This window comes from Crassostrea angulata, unplaced genomic scaffold (assembly GCF_025612915.1).
Source record: "Crassostrea angulata isolate pt1a10 unplaced genomic scaffold, ASM2561291v2 HiC_scaffold_65, whole genome shotgun sequence".
NCBI lineage: Eukaryota > Metazoa > Mollusca > Bivalvia > Ostreida > Ostreidae > Magallana > Magallana angulata.
Window position 1 is genome coordinate 61,654 of NW_026441620.1, and position 19,676 is coordinate 81,329.

The 19,676-nt window shown below is 32.1% G+C and overlaps 1 pseudogene; it reads left to right on the top strand.

Moving 5' to 3' along the window:
- The window catches only part of LOC128168880 (multiple epidermal growth factor-like domains protein 6), a 35,676-nt pseudogene that overhangs the window by 7,445 nt on the left and 8,555 nt on the right, over positions 1-19,676 (top strand).

Below are 19,676 nucleotides of genomic sequence, written 5' to 3' on the forward strand. Positions count from 1 at the left end.
ATGATTGATTCAAATCATATTCTACAAATGTAACTGTAAGAAATAGTTGAAAAGTTTATACACTAAACAAAACTTCTAAGTGTTCACCCAGTATAATATTTTTACTGTATGAAATAAGTCCACCCATTTGTCTTGTCGTCTGTTGGGGAGACTGCAGGTTTAAATCTTTGCGAAATATCGCTTTCCGGTTTGATTTAACACGCTCCGAGCTTTTGTATTGTTTTAGTTGCCGATGATAACGACGTTAGACTTATGAAAAAAGAAAAATTATATCCAAATAACGTTTCTTTCAAATTGCCTACTATTGAAAACTTGTTGAGGACTAAATAAACAGGGAGTTTATAGCAAGTACAGCATGTCGTAGAAACAATGCAGACCCAATATTCCAGCGACTTTGGCTGTTTTTTTCATTTATCATTTTATCCATGTTAATTTTTTTTCCTGTTTAAACTATCACCAGAGACATCATATTACGCACCCGCAGAAAAATATCATTTAATGTTTTTGACGTTTCATCACGGGTAATTGATTTAAATCGTTGTTGTCTTGTTATATATGTGTTATTGATTAAAAGACATGTCAGCTACGAAATGTTGAAAATTTCGTTTTATTTCATTTCTTAATATTTAAATGTTATTTATGAAAGTGAACACTTAGACGTTTTGTTGAGTGTATTGTATCAATATTTTTGGAGCCTCCTTTACATAGAATTTGTTGCACGCCGAAATTGATTTTGTCCACAATAAAACTCTTTTAAGATTCGGATCTTGCTGTCATAAATGGAACATCGCCACAAGAAGGTTCTCTTGTAATTTGGAAACAAGGTGCTTGGGGAGCGCTCTGTATGGACTTTGATTTGTTCACTGGCATTACAGCTTGCAATACCATGTTTAAAGACATGTATGTTCAACTACATCAAATGAAACAAAACATATTCCAGTTATTTTTTTTAAATAATATTTGTACTTTAATTTACATTTAAACTGACTTTATATTTTTGTTCAGCTTTTGTATTCACATGTCCCTCTGTCTGCCAAAATTTGAGTTTGTACACTTGTTTCATCTTTTAAACTCCTTTTATTATGAAGCCACATGGTGACTGTTTTTATAAATGAAAACTTGGTCAAAACATCCTTTTAAAAATATATTAAGCAACCATAGGATAAAATAAACAGGACAAAAAAGTAAATACCGGTATATAACTTGATATGTTGCATCAGAGGATTATAGAAAGTTTTTAGCTATTTAACAGGTCGAGACCACTATATTTTGTGACGTCGGCATTAATTTGCATACTAAATTAGCCATCTGTTTACTTTTATCGACAAACCAATCAGATGAATGAGTTGCAAGGTATTGTAGGCTACTACAAGTTTCAGTGTATACAAAGCGTATTGAAAATATATAACATTTTGAATTGTCCTATTGAAACTCATTTTGAATGATTTTTCAGAATTTATGAAATTAATATGGACAATTATGTCTAAACTTCAATTTTTATGCTCACATTTAAAAAATACTGCATATGAGGACTTATATCAACCTATTTAGTGAGTACCGTTTTTTCACGTGTTACCCCGTATTTGTATTTGGGACAACAATAGTAGAATGCGCGTTGATATTTTCATCAGGGACATTCATCAGAATGCTTAACGGACAAAATACTATATGCTTCATAGCTTGCGCCTCTGCGTTTGTATATGTGTGCATTTCTAGTACCGTGGCTATTCACGTATGTTAAAAAGGCACTGTTACTTATATTTATTTCTAGTGCACAATGATAACGTCACCAAAACACAATTGTGCGGTTTTTCTTATCAAAATCTGTTTGAACTTGTATGCGTATGTTTGTCAGTCCTTTGATACTGATCATTTTTTGAAGCAACAATTGATCAATTAAACAACAGTATTTTTCAATGTGAGCATGGAACAAAGTTAATGGTACGTAATCTTTCCTTTTTTACCTTCTAAAGGCAAATAAATGGTGTGAACAAAACAGACAAAAACCACGTGCGTTTGTGGAATCGTAAACACGTTGTAGACTGTCATGCATTGCAACTCATTCACTTGATTGGAGAATCTCTCTGACGTAAATATTGTCACGTGTAAATAATGCTATCTATATAAGGTAATATTTACATTTACTTTCTTTCCCTCTATTCAAATGCATTGGTTGATTTGAGTGATATTTACGTGTAACGCAGAAGACCCAATCACCAAATCTGGTGCGTAGGAATACATTCAGTATTCCTTAAGTATTTCTCGAAGAACATGAACTGACTCTTCTCGCAACTTCAAACCGGATCACGACCTCATATTATACTTACGCTGATTAATATTTCATTGATGTAAATATATTTTGTCGGTTAGATGAATTCAATTAAATAATTTCTTAGTGTATCAAAAGTAAATTCATTTAATCATAGAAAGAAAAATGAAATTGTGTTATTAGATTTTAAAACGCTGTGCACTATTTTTGTCAGCATATTTCGGTTGTTCCAGTGGTTCTTCCGTTAATTGCACATTACTCGTTTTATAAGGCCGAGATTTTAAAAAAGAAATCATATTTCCGGAAAAAGAACAAATGTTAAAAAACGTAAATATAAACATTGAATAATCATTTTTTTAAAGATGTGGTCTCATAACTGCAACGATGTGTGCAAACAAATTATCATAACGCGTTATTCAATTTGTATGCACACACCGTTGCTGTTATGAGACCACATCTTTCAAAAAATAATGATTCAATGCTAAAGTGTACCCGACCTGTTTAAATGCGTATTTGTTAGCCTTTTCTTATTCAAAATACCAACAAAGCCTTTTTAGCTCACCTGAACCGAAGGTCCAAGTGAGCTTTTCTGATCACCCGTTGTCCGTCGTCCGTCCGTCCGTCTGTAAACTTTTCACATTTTCGACTTCTTCTCAAAAACCACTGGGCCAAATTAAACCAAATTTGGTACAAAGCATCCTTATGGTAAGGGGATTATAAATTGTTAAAATAAAGGGTCAGTCCTTTTAAAAGGGAGATAATTGCGAAACAGTGAGTATAGGGTGCGTGTCTTTAAAAAGTTTCCTCTCAAGAACCACTGCACCAGAAATGCCAATTTTTTCACAAAGGCTTGTATATATAGTGAAGATTGTAAATTGTAAAAATCGTGACCCCCAGACTAAAACTGGGGCCCCAGGCGGGGTTCAAAGTTTAACATAAAAACACATAGTAAAATGTTTAAAAAATCTTCTTCTCAAAAACCACTTTACCAGAAATGCCAATTTTTATACAAAAGCTTGCATATATAGTGAAGATTCTAAATTGTAAAAATCGTGACCCCCGGACCAAAACGGGGGCCCCAGGCGGGGTTCAAAGTTTAACATAGAAATACATAGGAAACATGTTTTCATGACTTTTGTTCCATTTATTCTACTAAATTGTACACCAAAAACCGAACTGTGTCTCCCTGATTATTGACAACTCATTGCATAAGTATATAAGGTTGTTTAATCAAGAAATGATGGATGAATACGATAAGGTGTAAAAATTCACTAAATATTATTTTAGTTTATCGCTAACATTTAATTTCGATACCGTGCCCGATAAAAATAGAAATAAATATGTAAATTGATTTGTTATCGGGCACGGTCTCCAAAATAAATGTAAGCGATAAATTTATCTTGTGATTTTGTTGCAATATTGCAGCTAGTTCGGTTAAGCAAAATAGAAACGGCAGATCAACGCACGTGGTGTGGATTTATTTATAAACAACCATACCATAGATAATCTTGTTTCACACGGGAAATAATTTAAAAAAAAAATGTATGTTTTATTATAGTTAGGGAAATACTGTTGATGTGTTTCTGTCGTATACAAATGATGAACCCGTAAAATTTGCTCAAAGAGTGTTTAAAGCAGAAAGAAGATAATTTATTTTTGAACTTTGAAATTTCTTCGACTTTTGTAACCATGATGAGTAATGATTCATTGTATTACAAATGCATCACTACGAATTTTATAAGAAAATATACTGAGTAAACAATCACATGGTGAAATTAAAATTGCATATAAAAATATAGTTTCATATTATGGTATTAATGGACTTATTGTACGTACAACCTAACTCAGACAGCGCGTGCACGGATCTCTATCTCGCGGGATCCCTGGTCGAGGACGGATGTGTCCCGGTGCATGGCGAGGGCTATTGTGAAACCTTGTTGATGAACCCATGTTCTATGTGTATTTGTATGTTGTCTGCTTGGCAATAAATACTATAATATGTACGAATGTAGTTAAACATAATATTTTTATTCTGATATTATTTGATATAGGACTATTGGTACAGAAATTTAAATTAATGATACCTATTTTAAAGAGAATGTCAGCTCGAACCCTTTGTGGGCGTTCCGGCCATTGATGTATAATGAAGATTCTAAATTGTAGAAATCATGACCCTCAGACCAAAACTGCAGCCCCAGGCGGGGTTCAAAGTTTAACATAAAACTACAAATGAAAGATGTTTAAACATTTTCTTCTCAAGAACTACTGCACTAAAAATGCCAATATTTACACAAAAGGTTGTATATATAGTGAAGATTCTAAATTGTAAAAATCGTGACCCCCGAACAAAAAGTGGGGCCCCAGGAGCGGTTTAGATTTTAACATATATAGGAACATGTTTTAAAATTTTCTTCTCAAGAAACAAGCAACTGTTTGGGATATTGCTATGCATGCATGTACATCCTTAAATAATGTAGATTCTAATGTGTAAAAATCGTATCTCCCGGATAATTGATGGGGCACCAAGAGGGGTTCAAAATTTAAACATTTAATAAATATAAAGGAAACTTTTTAAAATTTTCTTCTCAAGAACTACAATGTTATAGTTTGTGAAATTTCGATGCATGCATCCTTGGCTTATGTAGATTCCTAATTGGTAAAACCATGACCCCCGGACCAATACTGGGGCCCCAAGAGGGGGTTAAAGTTTATCATAAAAATATAAAGGTAACATTTTTAAAAACTTCTTCTCGAGATCAACAATGCTTCAATTTGTGACATTACTATCACGCATACAACATTGGATAATGAAGGTTCGACAGTTTTAAAATAGTGACCCCTGGACTAATACTGGGAACCCAATATGGGTTTAAAATTAAATGTAGAAGTATATATGGAAAATGTTTAAACATCTTCTTCTCGAGAACTACAATGCATCAATTTGTCAGATAACTACGTAAGCATCCTCAAATAGTGTAGATTCGAAATTATAAAAGCCGTGACCTCAATCTAATACTGGGGCCCCAAGAGGTGTTCAAAGTTTAGCATAGAAATATAAAGGGAAAATGTTGAAACATCTTTATCTAGGGAACTACAATGCTTCAGCTTGTGAGATTACTATGCAAGCTTCCTTAAATAATGTAGATTCCAAATAATTAAAGCTTTAGCACTGGACTAATACTGTGGCCCCAAGAGGGGTTCAAAGTTTAACATAGAAAGATATATTGAAAATGTTTTTAAAAAGTTTTTCTCGTGAACTATAATGCTACAGTTTGTGAGATTACTATGCAAGGATCCTCAAATTGTGTAAACTCTAATGTAGTGGAACCAAGAGTTATTTTTCTTGATGTTCTGTACAGTCTGAGAGTTATTCCTCTTGAAGTGGAACTCTTCTACGTTCAGTTTTTCAGGCTGTGCACGTGCGGTCCCACCGCAGTGCTACACATTTTAATTCCTATGTTACTTTTTATGTTGTTCAAGCCAACCATAAACATCGGACCAATACTGGGTCCCCAAAAAGGGGTTCAGTGTTTAAAATAGAAAAAGCATATGCTACTGTTACAAGGAACTGCTGTTCAGGTTAGCGATGTGGCTTATGGGCCTCTTCTTTAACATATATTCTTTTAATGATATACTAATGATTGACTAGACCAAATAGTGCGAGTGATATGTGTACATGTTGTTTAACATACCGCTAAGTACAATATATGTGACTGCTTTATGTTGTGCAATGGTGCATGATTGAGTTATATGTGTATATTGACCGTTTTATTGTATGTCCTTTTAGGTTCAAAGGAAAACGAAAACATGTGCCATTTCTTTTTTTTTATACATAACCCTTGTAGTAACTCTTGTTTGTTATCATTTAGATTCGGTGTATACATCACAAAAAGAGGAAATTACCGCTCTACCAATGGACTTGCCTACACTTCTCCAAAATGTAACCGTAGAGGGACTTTTGACTTTGAACATTGCGATGTTACTTTTGAACCTTGTGATACGGAAAAAGATGCATTATATTTAAATTGTGGAGGTAAATTGTTTTGCCACTACCTTTGGTGTTTATTTTTCATCAGAATTTTATTTAGGTTGGTACATGTTCAAATTAAGTATTTCTGCCTGTAAACATTCTTCTCCCTTTTTAGCTCACCTGAGCTGAAAGCTCAAGTGAGCTTTTCTGATCAAAATTTATCCATTGTCTGTTGTTGTCGTCGTTGTCGTCGTCTTCGTCGTTGTAAACTTTTCACATTTTCATCTTCTTCTCCAGAACCACTGGGCAGATTTCAACCAAATTTGGCACAAATCACCACTAGGTGAAGGGGATTCAAGTTTCTTCAAATGAAGGGCCACGCCCTCTTTAAAGGGGAGATAATTGAGAATTATTGAAAATTTGTTGGTATTTTTCAAAAATGTTCTTCTCAAAAACTATTCGACCTGAAAAGATTAAACTTGTGTGGAGGCATCCTCAGGTTGTGTAGATTCAAGTTTGTGCAAATCATGGTCCCCGGGGGTAGGGAGGGGCCACAATTTGGGGATCAAGTTTTACATCGGAATATATCGAGAAAATCTTTATAAATCTTCTTCTCAAAAACTATTTGGCCAGAAAAGCTCAAATTAAAATGGAAGCATCCTCAGGTTGTGTAGATTCAAGTTTGTTCAAATCATAGTACCTGGGGTTAGGGTGGGGCCACAATTAGAAGATCAAGTTTTACATAGGAATATATAGAGAAAATCTTTAAAAATCTTCTTCTCAAAAACTATTAGGTCAAGAAAGCCCAAATAAAAATGGAAACATCCTCAGGTAGTGTAGATGCAAGTTTGTTCAAATCATGGTCCCTGGGGTTAGGGCGGGGCTACAATGGGGGATACATTTTTATATGTTTAAAAATCTGTTTCTCAAACCTATTAGGCCAGGAAATCCCAAATTTGAGTGGAAGCACCCCCCCCCCCCCGTATAGATTCAAATTTGTTTAAATAATAATCCAGGGGTAGGGTGAGGCCACAATGGGGGGTGAATTTTTACATAAGAATATATAGAGAAAATCTTTAAAAAGCTTCTTTTTAAAGACTATTTGGTCAGAAAAGCTTAAACTTGTGTAGAAACATCCTTGGGTAGTGTAAATACGGTTTGCAAAATCACAATCCCTAGTGGTAAGGCGGGACCCTGATGGCGGTTTGAATTTTTACATAGGAATATATCTTTAAAAAAAAAATCTTTTAAAATATTCTGGGAAAGTTTTCGGTCCTAAACTCAGTACTTAGTGTGAAAGCACAGGTTATGCAGATTAAGGTTTGATGAAACCATGATTTCAAAATGAAAAGTGGAGCCACGAAATAGGGGGGCGGGTTATATAGGAATAGAGAAAAATCTTCTTACAGGTACAACAACAAAAGGGGCTTGGTATTTACAAAAAAAAAAGAGGCAATCTTTTTGCAGCCATTTTACGCATGGGCTTTGTTTTTGATTATATGATTAGACTACGGTTTGATTAGAAGTGACGGTAATTAGATAAACAATTAGCATATTCTGAGATAAATATGCTCTGGTCAAAGTTTTTAAAGATAGCAAAAATTATAGCGTTTGATAAAACAATACTCTTCATTAAACAAAAATACTAAAAACTGAAAATATATATTTTGTACATTGGCACTATATAGCATTACAGACCAAGTGGGTCACTGGCACCCAAGGTGATCAATATCTATAGGGCCTCTTTGGAGGTACTATCTCGGATTTGGATGTATTGTGAAATGAAAATTGCTCTAAAGGTTAACTTGTGGTTAATACACAAAGATTGGGCAAATGAGTAATCATTTTACACCCCCTATTCAAGAAGGTCTGTCCAGGCATCAATATACATGTATATTATATATGATATAATATGGGGAATTGAGTGAAACAATGCAATAAAATTATAAAATTACTAGGTCGTTTTTTTTCTGGGGGATTTTATGATTCATATAATTGTCGTAGATTACATGTAAGAGTTATATTTTGTAAACAAAAAACCATGCTTTATTGTGAAATATAAGTAACATATATAATGATTGAATGCAAGGACGCCGTTGTGTAATAATTTTGATTTATTAAGTTATCTTTGACAAATAAATTGAAAGCATTGTTGAACAAAAAATTGAAATGGCATGTAAAAAAAGAGGTAACTAAGGTAAGCATTCGATAGTAATATAAGTACGTTGTAAAACAATGATGGATATAAGAGCAAGAGAATTTATTTTTAAAGTTATAGTTAAGTTGTCATTTACATTTGTTTTAGTATGCGGTGGAAAGTACACTTCCGAGTATGGACTCGTTGAGCCGCCTCAACAACTACCTGGAAACACACTATGTTCCTTTTTGTTGTCACCAACCGATGCCAAAACTATTAACGCCACATTTATCAAATTATCATTTGGTTCAACGGGTGAAAGTCGATCCAAACAATTTTACGAATGTCAAGACACAGACACCTATATTGAGGTATTTAGATCTTTATGATGTTAAGTATTAATTAAATAAGCAAGTTAAGTAATTTAGAGAAAAATAAAGAAGAACGCTTTATATATGTTAGTTTTTCTGTTGATTTTTGAAAATCAAGCCTTGATATAAACATAAAGTATATACTAACCGTTTTTTTAAATACTTGAACACTGGCCAAATTAATGACTGCATGTATAGTGGTAAGTAAGAGTAATTGTCATCTTGACTCTCTGTACAATTGCTATTTTGTAAGTAGATTTCAGTTCATTAACCATTAGTCGATAGGTATTATGTTCTTCAATTATAAACCAAACCTGTTACATTTCCTTTGTATTGAATTTGTGTTCACGTAGTTAGATTTTAATGAGGAAGCCTTTACTTTTGAATACACTTTTTGTCTGCTATTACTGATCGTTCTTGGAGAGGTTTCATATTTTGGCTATGTAGCAACCTCTAATGATACAACGTCCACTAATGATATAATGTGCATTAGTGGTCAGGAAGTTGACCACTATTGATATAATTTTATCATTAACAAACAACCTAACCGTCTGCTACTGATATTATTTCAGATTTAATTAGCGGTCAAAAACCGTAACCTCTAATGATATGGGAAAAAATGAGAAATAAGTACTACCTTGACCACTAATGCTACTCTTTTGCACAAATTTTCAATTGCATCAGTAGATGGATTTGCAACCTTTAATGATATGAGATGATTATATATATATATATATATATATATATATATATATATATATATATATATATATATATATATATATATATATATATATATTCGAAATTTTAAATCGTACCGGAGTATACCTGCTCTCTATACTTACAAAGGCAAAGTATCAAGGAGAAATGACGTTATCTACATTTGGAGAGAAAAAAAATTACTTAAGTGACGTCATAGATGGACAGTTATGGACAATGGTGACAAATGTTGAGTCTAATATGTTAGACAACCTCTGTAAAACGTTGGTTAAAGATTTGATTTTGATACGATGCTGCATAAGAATTGGTTAAAATTTGGGTTGGGGGGGGGGCAGTTATTTGATTATATACATGTATATAGTCCTTTATTGTAAAAAAAAACACCATTTTGACACTGCCCCTGATATTTTGCCGTTTTACTTGAAATGAAATAGTCGAATACAGACAAAATACATACAATTAAGACTTCGTCTGTATACTTGAAGATCCAAATTGATTATCATTAATGAAAAAGGAGTTGTGCTAAATATTTTCAGTTGAAGAGAGTTTGAAGAAAAGCAATTTTACGATATTAAAAAATTATATCATTAAACTTATAGCGGGATTTTATTAACATAAAAAAGGTCCAATTCATAAGACTATTTGCTATTGTGGTCTGCAGCACAGTTGAAATACTAATCTGTTGTTAAGTTGAATATGTAGGTTTGGTAATAACATATTAGAACAACAAAGTATATTAATTAATGTTGGTTGAATTAAAACTATTCAACAATGATGATTATGTCGGTGTAACAAAGAATGTGAACCCGGGTTGAAAATGACCCGGGTTTGATGAAATGATATCATTATTTAGTGGTCAACATCCTGACCGTTAATGCAACATTATATCATAAGTGGACGGTGTATCATTAGAGGTTGCTACATACCACATATACAGTCTAATGAAAAATTAAATGATTGAAGTCGGAAAAAATCAAGCTTTGAAATGTCAAATTACCCAAGACGACAAATATAGCAGATAGTATGAAAGAGATAACGTTTTGAAACCGAAACGTTTAAGTACAAATATGTACAATTAAACTGTGAAAAGCAAGTTACACTTCTGTTCAAAGACAGTTCAAAACTCTGAAGTCGGAGTCAAATTTCAACAGGGTCAGTTTTCAACGTATCGATGTAATTAGAAGTTTGAAAAATATTTTTCAAACTGTTGAAAACTGACCCCAGGTATAATTTCACGACTTTTTGTTATCAATTTTTCAACGTTGAAAAATTATATTGGGGTCAAATTTCATCCCAGGTCAAGATTCTTCGTTACGCCGGCGAATGCGTCATAAATGTCCAATACTCCCTAAACACACCCACGAAAAAGTTTCTATGTAGTGTTTGTATCTGTAGTGAACACAATTTTTTCCCTGTCAAGTCAAGATCAGTAGCTTATTATTCATCATTTAATATTGTTAATCTTGCAAGTTTAAGAACAGTTATTGTTAAGTTGAATTAATTAGATAATCACTGATCGCGACTTGTCTGATTAAAATATGATAACTGTTCATTATTGTGCAGTCAGTTAATTATTATGACTTCTCAAAATAAATTAAAGTTGAAGCGATTTACCGGAAATATTACATAAACGGCCGGTATTGGTTTGACGGTCTTAGCAAACAACGGCCAACATTAACGATCATGGTGGGGAGAGGTATATAAAAACGGACTCCGGACCATGGCTTGAGACCATGTTGTTCGACATATATTGCTTTTAGCTCTATCTACACAGTTTAACAACAAGAGACAGAGTTCTTAGTCTTAATAACAAACTGTTGCTATCGGAAAAATAAAAAATAACAAAAAGCAAAAATCCATATCGGCATGAATATCGGACAATATTAGGAATTAAATATGGCGCTGAACTTTTTTATCAGATACATAATAATTGCGTAGAGCAAGTTCCATTCCAGAGACAATTCAAAAACCTGTACTTGGTCAATTTTCAACGTGTGAGGTCATCAGAGATTAGAAAAAAATCTATTTTAAGCTGTTCAAAAATAACCCCGGGTATTAATTTCACGACGTTTGGTCCCAGTTTTAACGTTAACCCCCCCCCCCCCCCCCATTATTTCCCAAATCAATAATCAACGGTGAAAAATTAAACGCAGGTCAATTTTTAACTCGGTTAACTTGTTAAAATAGTTTTAATTCAACCAACTTTAATTGATATTCTTTGTTGTTCTAATATATAATTAACACACACACACACACACACATACATATGAATATATATATATATATATATATATATATATATATATATATATATATATATATATATATATATATATATATACTTAAATAAATAAAACAGAATGCGACAGTCCAAATTAAATAAATTGTTTACTGTTAGTCGCATTCTGTTTTATTTATTTAAGTATTCTTTGCTGTACCAAGGCTTTATTTATCTACATATATATATATATATATATATATATATATATATATATATATATATATATATATATATATATATATATACACATGTATACAGTAGGTTTATACATGTATATATATAATGTAAGATTAAATTATATGATATTATATCATTCAAGGTTGCAAATCCATCTACTTATGCAATTGAAAATGTGTGCAAAAGTGTATCATAAGTGGTCAAAGTAGTACTTATTTCTCATTTTTTCCCTATCAGTAGAGGTGACGGTTTTTAACCGCTAATGATATAAATCTGAAATTATATCATTAGCGGACGGTTAGGTTGTTCGTTAATGATAAAATTATATCATTAGTGGTCAACATCCTGACCACTAATGCAACGTTGTATCATTAGTGGACGTTGTATCATTAAAAGGTTGCTACATGGCTATTATTTAGGATTTCATCTCGCTTTATTCTTGTCCAGAAATACAAAAAAACCTTAACAATTATTTCATATTCTTGTCCTTTTGTACTTTCTATACAAGTATCAAGTTATCATCTCATTATTAATATGAAAGGGGTCGAGAGGATATCTTTGTCCAGAGTATAATACAGCTTGGCAGAATATGTATTGTTAGCTCACCTGATCTGAAAACTCAATTCAGCTTTTCTGATCACTTTTGTCCGGCGTCCATCTGTCCTTTCGTCTGTTGTCTGTAAACTTTTTACATTTTCGACTACTTCTCCTGAACCACTTGATCAATTTCAACCAAACTTGGCACAAAATATTATTGGGTAAAGGGGATTCACTTTTGTCAAAATAAAGGGCCACTCTATTTGAAGGGGAAATAATTAGGATTTATTGAAAATTTGATGATAAACTTCAAAAATCTTGTTCTCAAATACCATTTGGCCAGGAGAGCTGATACTTGTGTGGAAGCATCCTCAGAAAGTGTAAATTCGTTTTTGTTCAAATGATGGTCTCCGGGGGTAAGGTTGACCCACAATGGGGAGTCGAAGTTTTACATTGGAGTATACAGAGTTCATCTTTATAAATCGTTCAAAATTTTCTTCTCAAAAACTAATTGGCCAGAAAAGCTGAAACTTGTGTGAAAGCATCCTCATATAGTTTAGATTTAAGTCTGTTCAGATCATGGTCCCGGAGGGTAAGGTCGGGCCACAATGGACGGAGGGGTCGAATTTTACATAGGAACATATAGAGTTAATCTTCTTGGTAACTACCATTAGGCCAGAAAAGTTGAACCTTGTGTGAAAGCATCCTCAGAGAGTGTAAATTTAAGTTTGTTCAAATCATGTTCCGAAGGAGTAAGGTGGGGCCACAATGGGGGGGGGGGGGGGGTCAACGTTTTACATAGAGAATATATAGAGTTAATCTTTGGAGATCATCTAGTCACATACCATTATGTACGAAAAGATTAATCTTGTGGGGAAACATCCTCAAATGTAGATTCAAGTTTACTCAAATCATTGTCCCTGGGGGTAAGTTGAGGCCACAATGGGGGGGGGGGTTAAAATTCTAAATAGGAATATAAAGAGAAATTTTATTTAAAATCTTCTACTTAGAACACGACTGACCATACAACTTGTGTGAAGTATCATCAGGTAGGGTTTGGTCAAATTATAATCCTCAATAGTAGGGTAGGGTATAATGGGGACCGGTTATATCTTTACAAAGGAATAATAATAAGAAAAATATTTGTCTAATAACGCCATTTTCCTAGAAAAAGTGCAACATTAGTGAAAGCAACCTTAGATAATGTAGATTCAAACTCGTCAAAATCATATTTTTCATGAGTAAGATGGAGTCATATGGGGGAGGGTCCAATTTTACAAAGAATTTTTTTTTGTTTACCAAAACTCAAATGTAATAAAATATGGTTTAACGTATAAACAAATAATTTGACAGATGTTGGATTCTTTAAAATTGTTTAGATTTTGGTCTAATTATTGGGCTTCACAAGTTTGATGTAGGTTTATATCCCATTTGATTTAAATCTTCTTGAGAACTGTAATGCTCAATATGTGAAAAGATTATACTGTGACAAATAGGGATCAATGATAAACAGGATATCCAGAGAAAAAAAATATTTTTTTTAAATACAGGATCTGTTAGTTTACATTGTCCATATTTTTTGGTATATTTAAGAAATAAACAACGTTATTTAGTGAACATGGCGTTATGAATAGCAAGTGTTCTGCTGGCATATTCCATGATGCACTCTAGCGCATCATGGAAAATATGCCAGCAGTTGCTATTCATAACGCCATGTTCACTAAATAATCGTTGTTTATTACTTATATTTGCATTTTACCACTCGCAAATTCTTTTTACTTCACATAGATTTGTTAACAAATCAATGATACATGTATGTAAAAACAGTAAATCCTTTAAAATGTTAATATAAGACATGTTTTAAATACATCAATTTTAGGGACTTGGAAAAAAACACATGATGTATCGTATAGTGGTTTAAATCTATAACGTCATTGAAAAGTATATGATGACACACCTTTATGACGTCATAGTACGCTAACAGTTAGGTACATAAAACATGGTATAGTTAGGAAGAGTTATCTTTTCTTATACCTTGAATTTTGTACATGAAAATATAAAAATCAAACACTTTCGTTTTATTTAGGCACATTTTTATTATACAATAATAAATAACATTTGTAATTGATTAAAATCAAATATAAATAAAACTGAAATACCTTGTATTTTATTTTAAACTTTAGCTAATTAATATTAAACACCACATATTTTTTTTATTAGAAATATTCACTATATATATATATATATATATATATATATATATTAAAATTGTTGAGAAATCGCCACCTGAAAGTCAATGGGGGCAATTGCGCATACAGACAGAGCAATTGCGACGATTGAGTAAAGATTGCAGCTCATCTGTATAGGCTTACAGTGGGAAAGAACAATGGATATGCAGATATTACTCCGTCAAGTTTATTTTATGATGTCTATAGTTGCTCAAGTGAGCACTGTGGTCTATGGGCCTCTTGCATAACATATTATGTGCATCTTACTCTATATTGTTTAAAACGCAAGCGCTGATTTAAATATAAATCGATTTTAAAGATGAAAGACTTTTATAAATTATTTCTGTTTATTTACAAATGGCTTGTGTAGAATCTCTGAAGTCAAATATATTGCCTATATCTCAATGAATGGCATACATGTTGTCATATGACTTCCTTAATTACCGAAGTCACTCTTGCTGTGAAGTATTTTTTTTAAATTTCGAATTATAGAACATAGTTGATTATAATCGTTAAATAGATTGTTGCCATTAACAAAATACGCATATCTCATATTGTAAATGTTTGTGTCCTTTTTTTTTTTTTAGATTTTCGATGGTTCAAATAAAGACGCACCTTTTCTGGGAAGATTTTGTAACAACAAAAAACGTTTTACGATTACTTCCGCTGGAAGTTCATTATATTTCCTATATCGAACGTCTCGAAATACATCAAAACACGACTTTCAAATTATCTATGAGACCGAAAAAGCTTTGAGAGATCGTAAGATTTTTTAACTATTGAATTCTTTGCAGTGACAGTTAAAATCAGATTTGTCCATTAGGTGAGGGAATATATGTATTTGTAAATAAAAAATTTTTTATCGATTCGTACTCGTTCGATCCAATAATGTGGTGAAAATAGGGAAATAATTATATACACTCATCAAAACTTCTTAGTGTTCACCCTGATTAATAGAATAATTTTGAAATTACGAAATAAAAGGATGTTAAAATTTTTGAATTTCGTAAGTGATATATTTTCTTATGAATATTACTGATAAAATAAAACAACACCGATTGAAATCACTTACCCGTGACAAATCGTCAAAACTTTTTTTGCGCGTGCTTAATATGATAGTTATTATTTTGTGATTGATTTTAATTTTTGTTGAGAGTGAAGAAAAGAAAATCACTTAACATGGCTAAAATGATCACTGGAAACACAGCCAGAACCGTTGGAATATTGGTGTCTGCATTGTTACCACAACATATCATATTTAGTTTAAATTTGCTGTTTGTTTTGACCTCAATATTGTTTTAAATATTAAGCAATCCAAAGGAAACGTTATTTTGATATGATATTTCAATTTCGTAAGCGAAATATCATTTTCAACTGCAACTTAAAACAATCCAAAAGCTCTGATCAAAATGCAGCTAAACCGGAACTGTTAGTGATATTTAGCAAAGACCAACATATCGGGTCGCAACCTGTGGCCAAGGTCAATGCACTGTTCATAACAATTTTAAAGTTAAGTGGAAACCAGACACCCTGACGACTAGACAGATAAATGTGCTTATTTTATAAATCAGATACATTATACCAGGTGAACACTAAGATCTGTTGAGTGTTTTTCATTACAAAACGTTGGTCATTAGTTTAATTTCAGCATTATTATTTTCTTTGGTGTGATGAACCCAAACAAATCTAGTGAATACAATACTAGTAGCATTATTTGTCAGACACTTTTCATATTGATTTTCATACTATAAACTACAATTAAACTGATGTGATGTTTGTGGCATAAATAACTCATTTTTATGTTTTAATTTTGATTTTTAAAACTTGACTTTCAGATACTAAGATGGAAATTTTAATTATTTATTTTATTCTTCAAAGCCCGCGTACTCGGAGAACAATGTGTTACTGACATCCAATGTATAGCCAACAATGCATTATGTCTGGACAACATCTGTAAATGTGAAATAGACTTCTATAAATGGGATGAAGCAACGTGCGCTAAAAGTATAGTATTAGTTTTGTTATTCGATAAGGATTTAAACAAACGATATCTAAGATATAAAATCTTGAACAAATACCTGATCAATATTCTTCCATTAGATGTTACGGTTAATGTAAAAATACCAAAAATAAAAAAATAGAATTCATACTATACTTGTTATAGAGAAAGCTTGGAACTCCGCCTGTTATGAAAGCAAAGAATGTAAAACAGAATTCTGCGATGCCGTGGAGAAACTGTGTCTGTGTCCACTAAATACAATCATTGATGGAAATTACAACTACTGTCTGGTCAATACCGGTAAAACAGGTAAAATAAAACCTTTACTTTACGTTACTCTGTTTGAATATATGAAATACATTAAAACTGTTTTTTAATAATTTAATGTCTGTAAAAATATAAAATACAAAATAATAAATTGGCAGTAGATGTATTTTGAAAACGAAATGAATAACCTCAAAATGTTAACTGTTGTATACTAGTATACGAAATAGATTTTCCCAAATTTAAAATATTTTTTTTTGTTTTCACTGTATATAGATGTTACGACAAATATCATAATTGACAATGTGTTTATAAAAAAAAATAAACATCCATATTGTTCACTACCGTGACTTAAACCAGTGCGTCCACACTAATGGGTCATGTTTAACTGGGTGCGAAACTGGTTATCACTACATTTTAGTGGATGAATTGGCAAGCATCTATTATACATGCAATTAGTTTTTTTTATTTATACGTTATGTATTACCATCAGCTTGTCCATACGGATTCTTTGGACTGGATTGTGTTGATAGATGTAACGACACCTGTGATGGTTGTAACATATTCAATGGTTCTTGTGATTTTGGGTGTAACCCCGGATGGCAGGGATATGAGTGTCAAGATGGTAATGAAGATTCATACACACATTGTTTACATTTTTTTTTTACTGATTACTAACAAATTGGCTGTTATTAGGCACACTATTCTGCAACTATTATAATTATGTAAAAAATGAACATGGACAAAACAGTTTAATTTTAGTTTTACACAGTCGTGATTTTTTGTTGTTGTTTAATTTACTAAGGTTTTTTTTTTGTCAACAAAGGCCCTTTTTTACTGTCTTTAGATTTCGCAAAATTTTCTTACTAATTTCTACATATTTTTGTATAATTCATTATTTATATGACAAACATTTAGTATGGTTTCTTATTAAGATTACGTGTTTTTTTTCGAAAGCTTGTGATAAAGGATCATTTGGAGATAACTGTAGTGAAACATGTGGACACTGTCGTGACATAGACCAGTGTTCCAATATCAATGGGACATGTTTGACTGGATGTGCTGCTGGTTATCAGGGGGGCTTGTGTAAAACATGTAAGTGATAACGTTAAACCTGATATAAACTTCAAATTCCGTGCCGTTTACTGAACAAAATAACTAAAATTTTATAAACATTACTATTTTATAAATGTTAAGGAGATAAAACTGAACTTGTCATGACAATTTATTTTCCTTGTACGATATAGATACGAATCATTGCTTCATCTGTTATTAATATTACTCACATCAATAAACACTAATACATGTTTTTGTTATGTTCACGTACTACGCGTTAAAATTAGTCTGATGAATAGGCTCCAAGCTGGAGGGACTGACTAATAATACTGTCTCGTCTAATAATCTTCAAGGGGCCTTTAATGGACTGCTCTGTTGACTTAATGCTAGGGTCTGAATTTATGTACGTTTTTGCTTTATTTGTTATATGTTAAATGTAGCTTGTCCATACGGATTCTTTGGAACGGATTGTGCAGACAGATGTAACGATACCTGTAATGGTTGTAACAGATTCAATGGTTCTTGTGATTCTGGGTGTAAACCTGGATGGCACGGATACGACTGTAGTAACGGTAATGTAAGGTTTTGGTTTTTGTAAAAAAAAAATGCATACTGTATGAATTTATACGATGTTCTTTTTAGCTCATTCGCATTTGTCGACTTAAAGCGGATGGTATAGAAAAGTGTATAAAAAAGTATAGAAAACGTTACAACAATATTTCTGGATTGGTCTTTAATGATTAATATTGCAAGGATTAAAAACTCCCTAAATAACCCCTTTCCCCACCGTTTAAAATTAGCAAACATAACCATTGAAATAGTATTTGAAGAAAAAATGCATTAATGCTCAAATCCTTATGTTTAATCATTAAATAAATTTCTAACCATTTCTATTTTACTTTTATAAAATTAAATTTACAACTCATTTCATTAAACTTCAATAGAAATTATTTGAAAATATAAAAAAAAATATTTCATGAAATTTTTATTAAACATTATATCTGAAATTCTAAAAAAAAATTTGTTTTCTTTTTCACTAGCTTGTGAAAAAGGATCATTTGGTGACAACTGCAATAAACTATGCGGACACTGTCGTGACGTAGACAAGTGTTCACATATCAACGGAACATGTTTGACTGGATGTAAGGCTGGTTATCAAAGGAAATTGTGTAAAACACGTGAGTTTATGAGTTATGGGCTTATGAGATGTAATCAAACGTTTCTTTTCCACTCTTAAAAAATACACTTTAGAATATATTACTTCAATATTTTCAAAATGACAATTGTCATCAAACATTTATACAAGATATGTATTTTTAGAAAAAAAAATCAGTAATATGATGATTTACGTTTATCAATCAAACATTATGAGATGCAATTATTTGTGATTTTAATGTAACACCGTCAAAATAAATTTTAAATATATGTTATCGTATCAATAACTGGATACAAAAAGCCGGATCACGTGATTATGTACGCTCCTATGATTCTGCTTTGTATCCTAACGCCACCATTGGAGTAGTGACGTTTCTTTTTGTGCAATGATTATCTGTTCCTCGTATTTTAAATAATTGTAAACAAAATCGATGCTTAAAGTTCTATTTTTATTCAAAGGACATGTCTCTTTATTATTTTGTTACCAATATGCGATGTTACAACAGAGTATC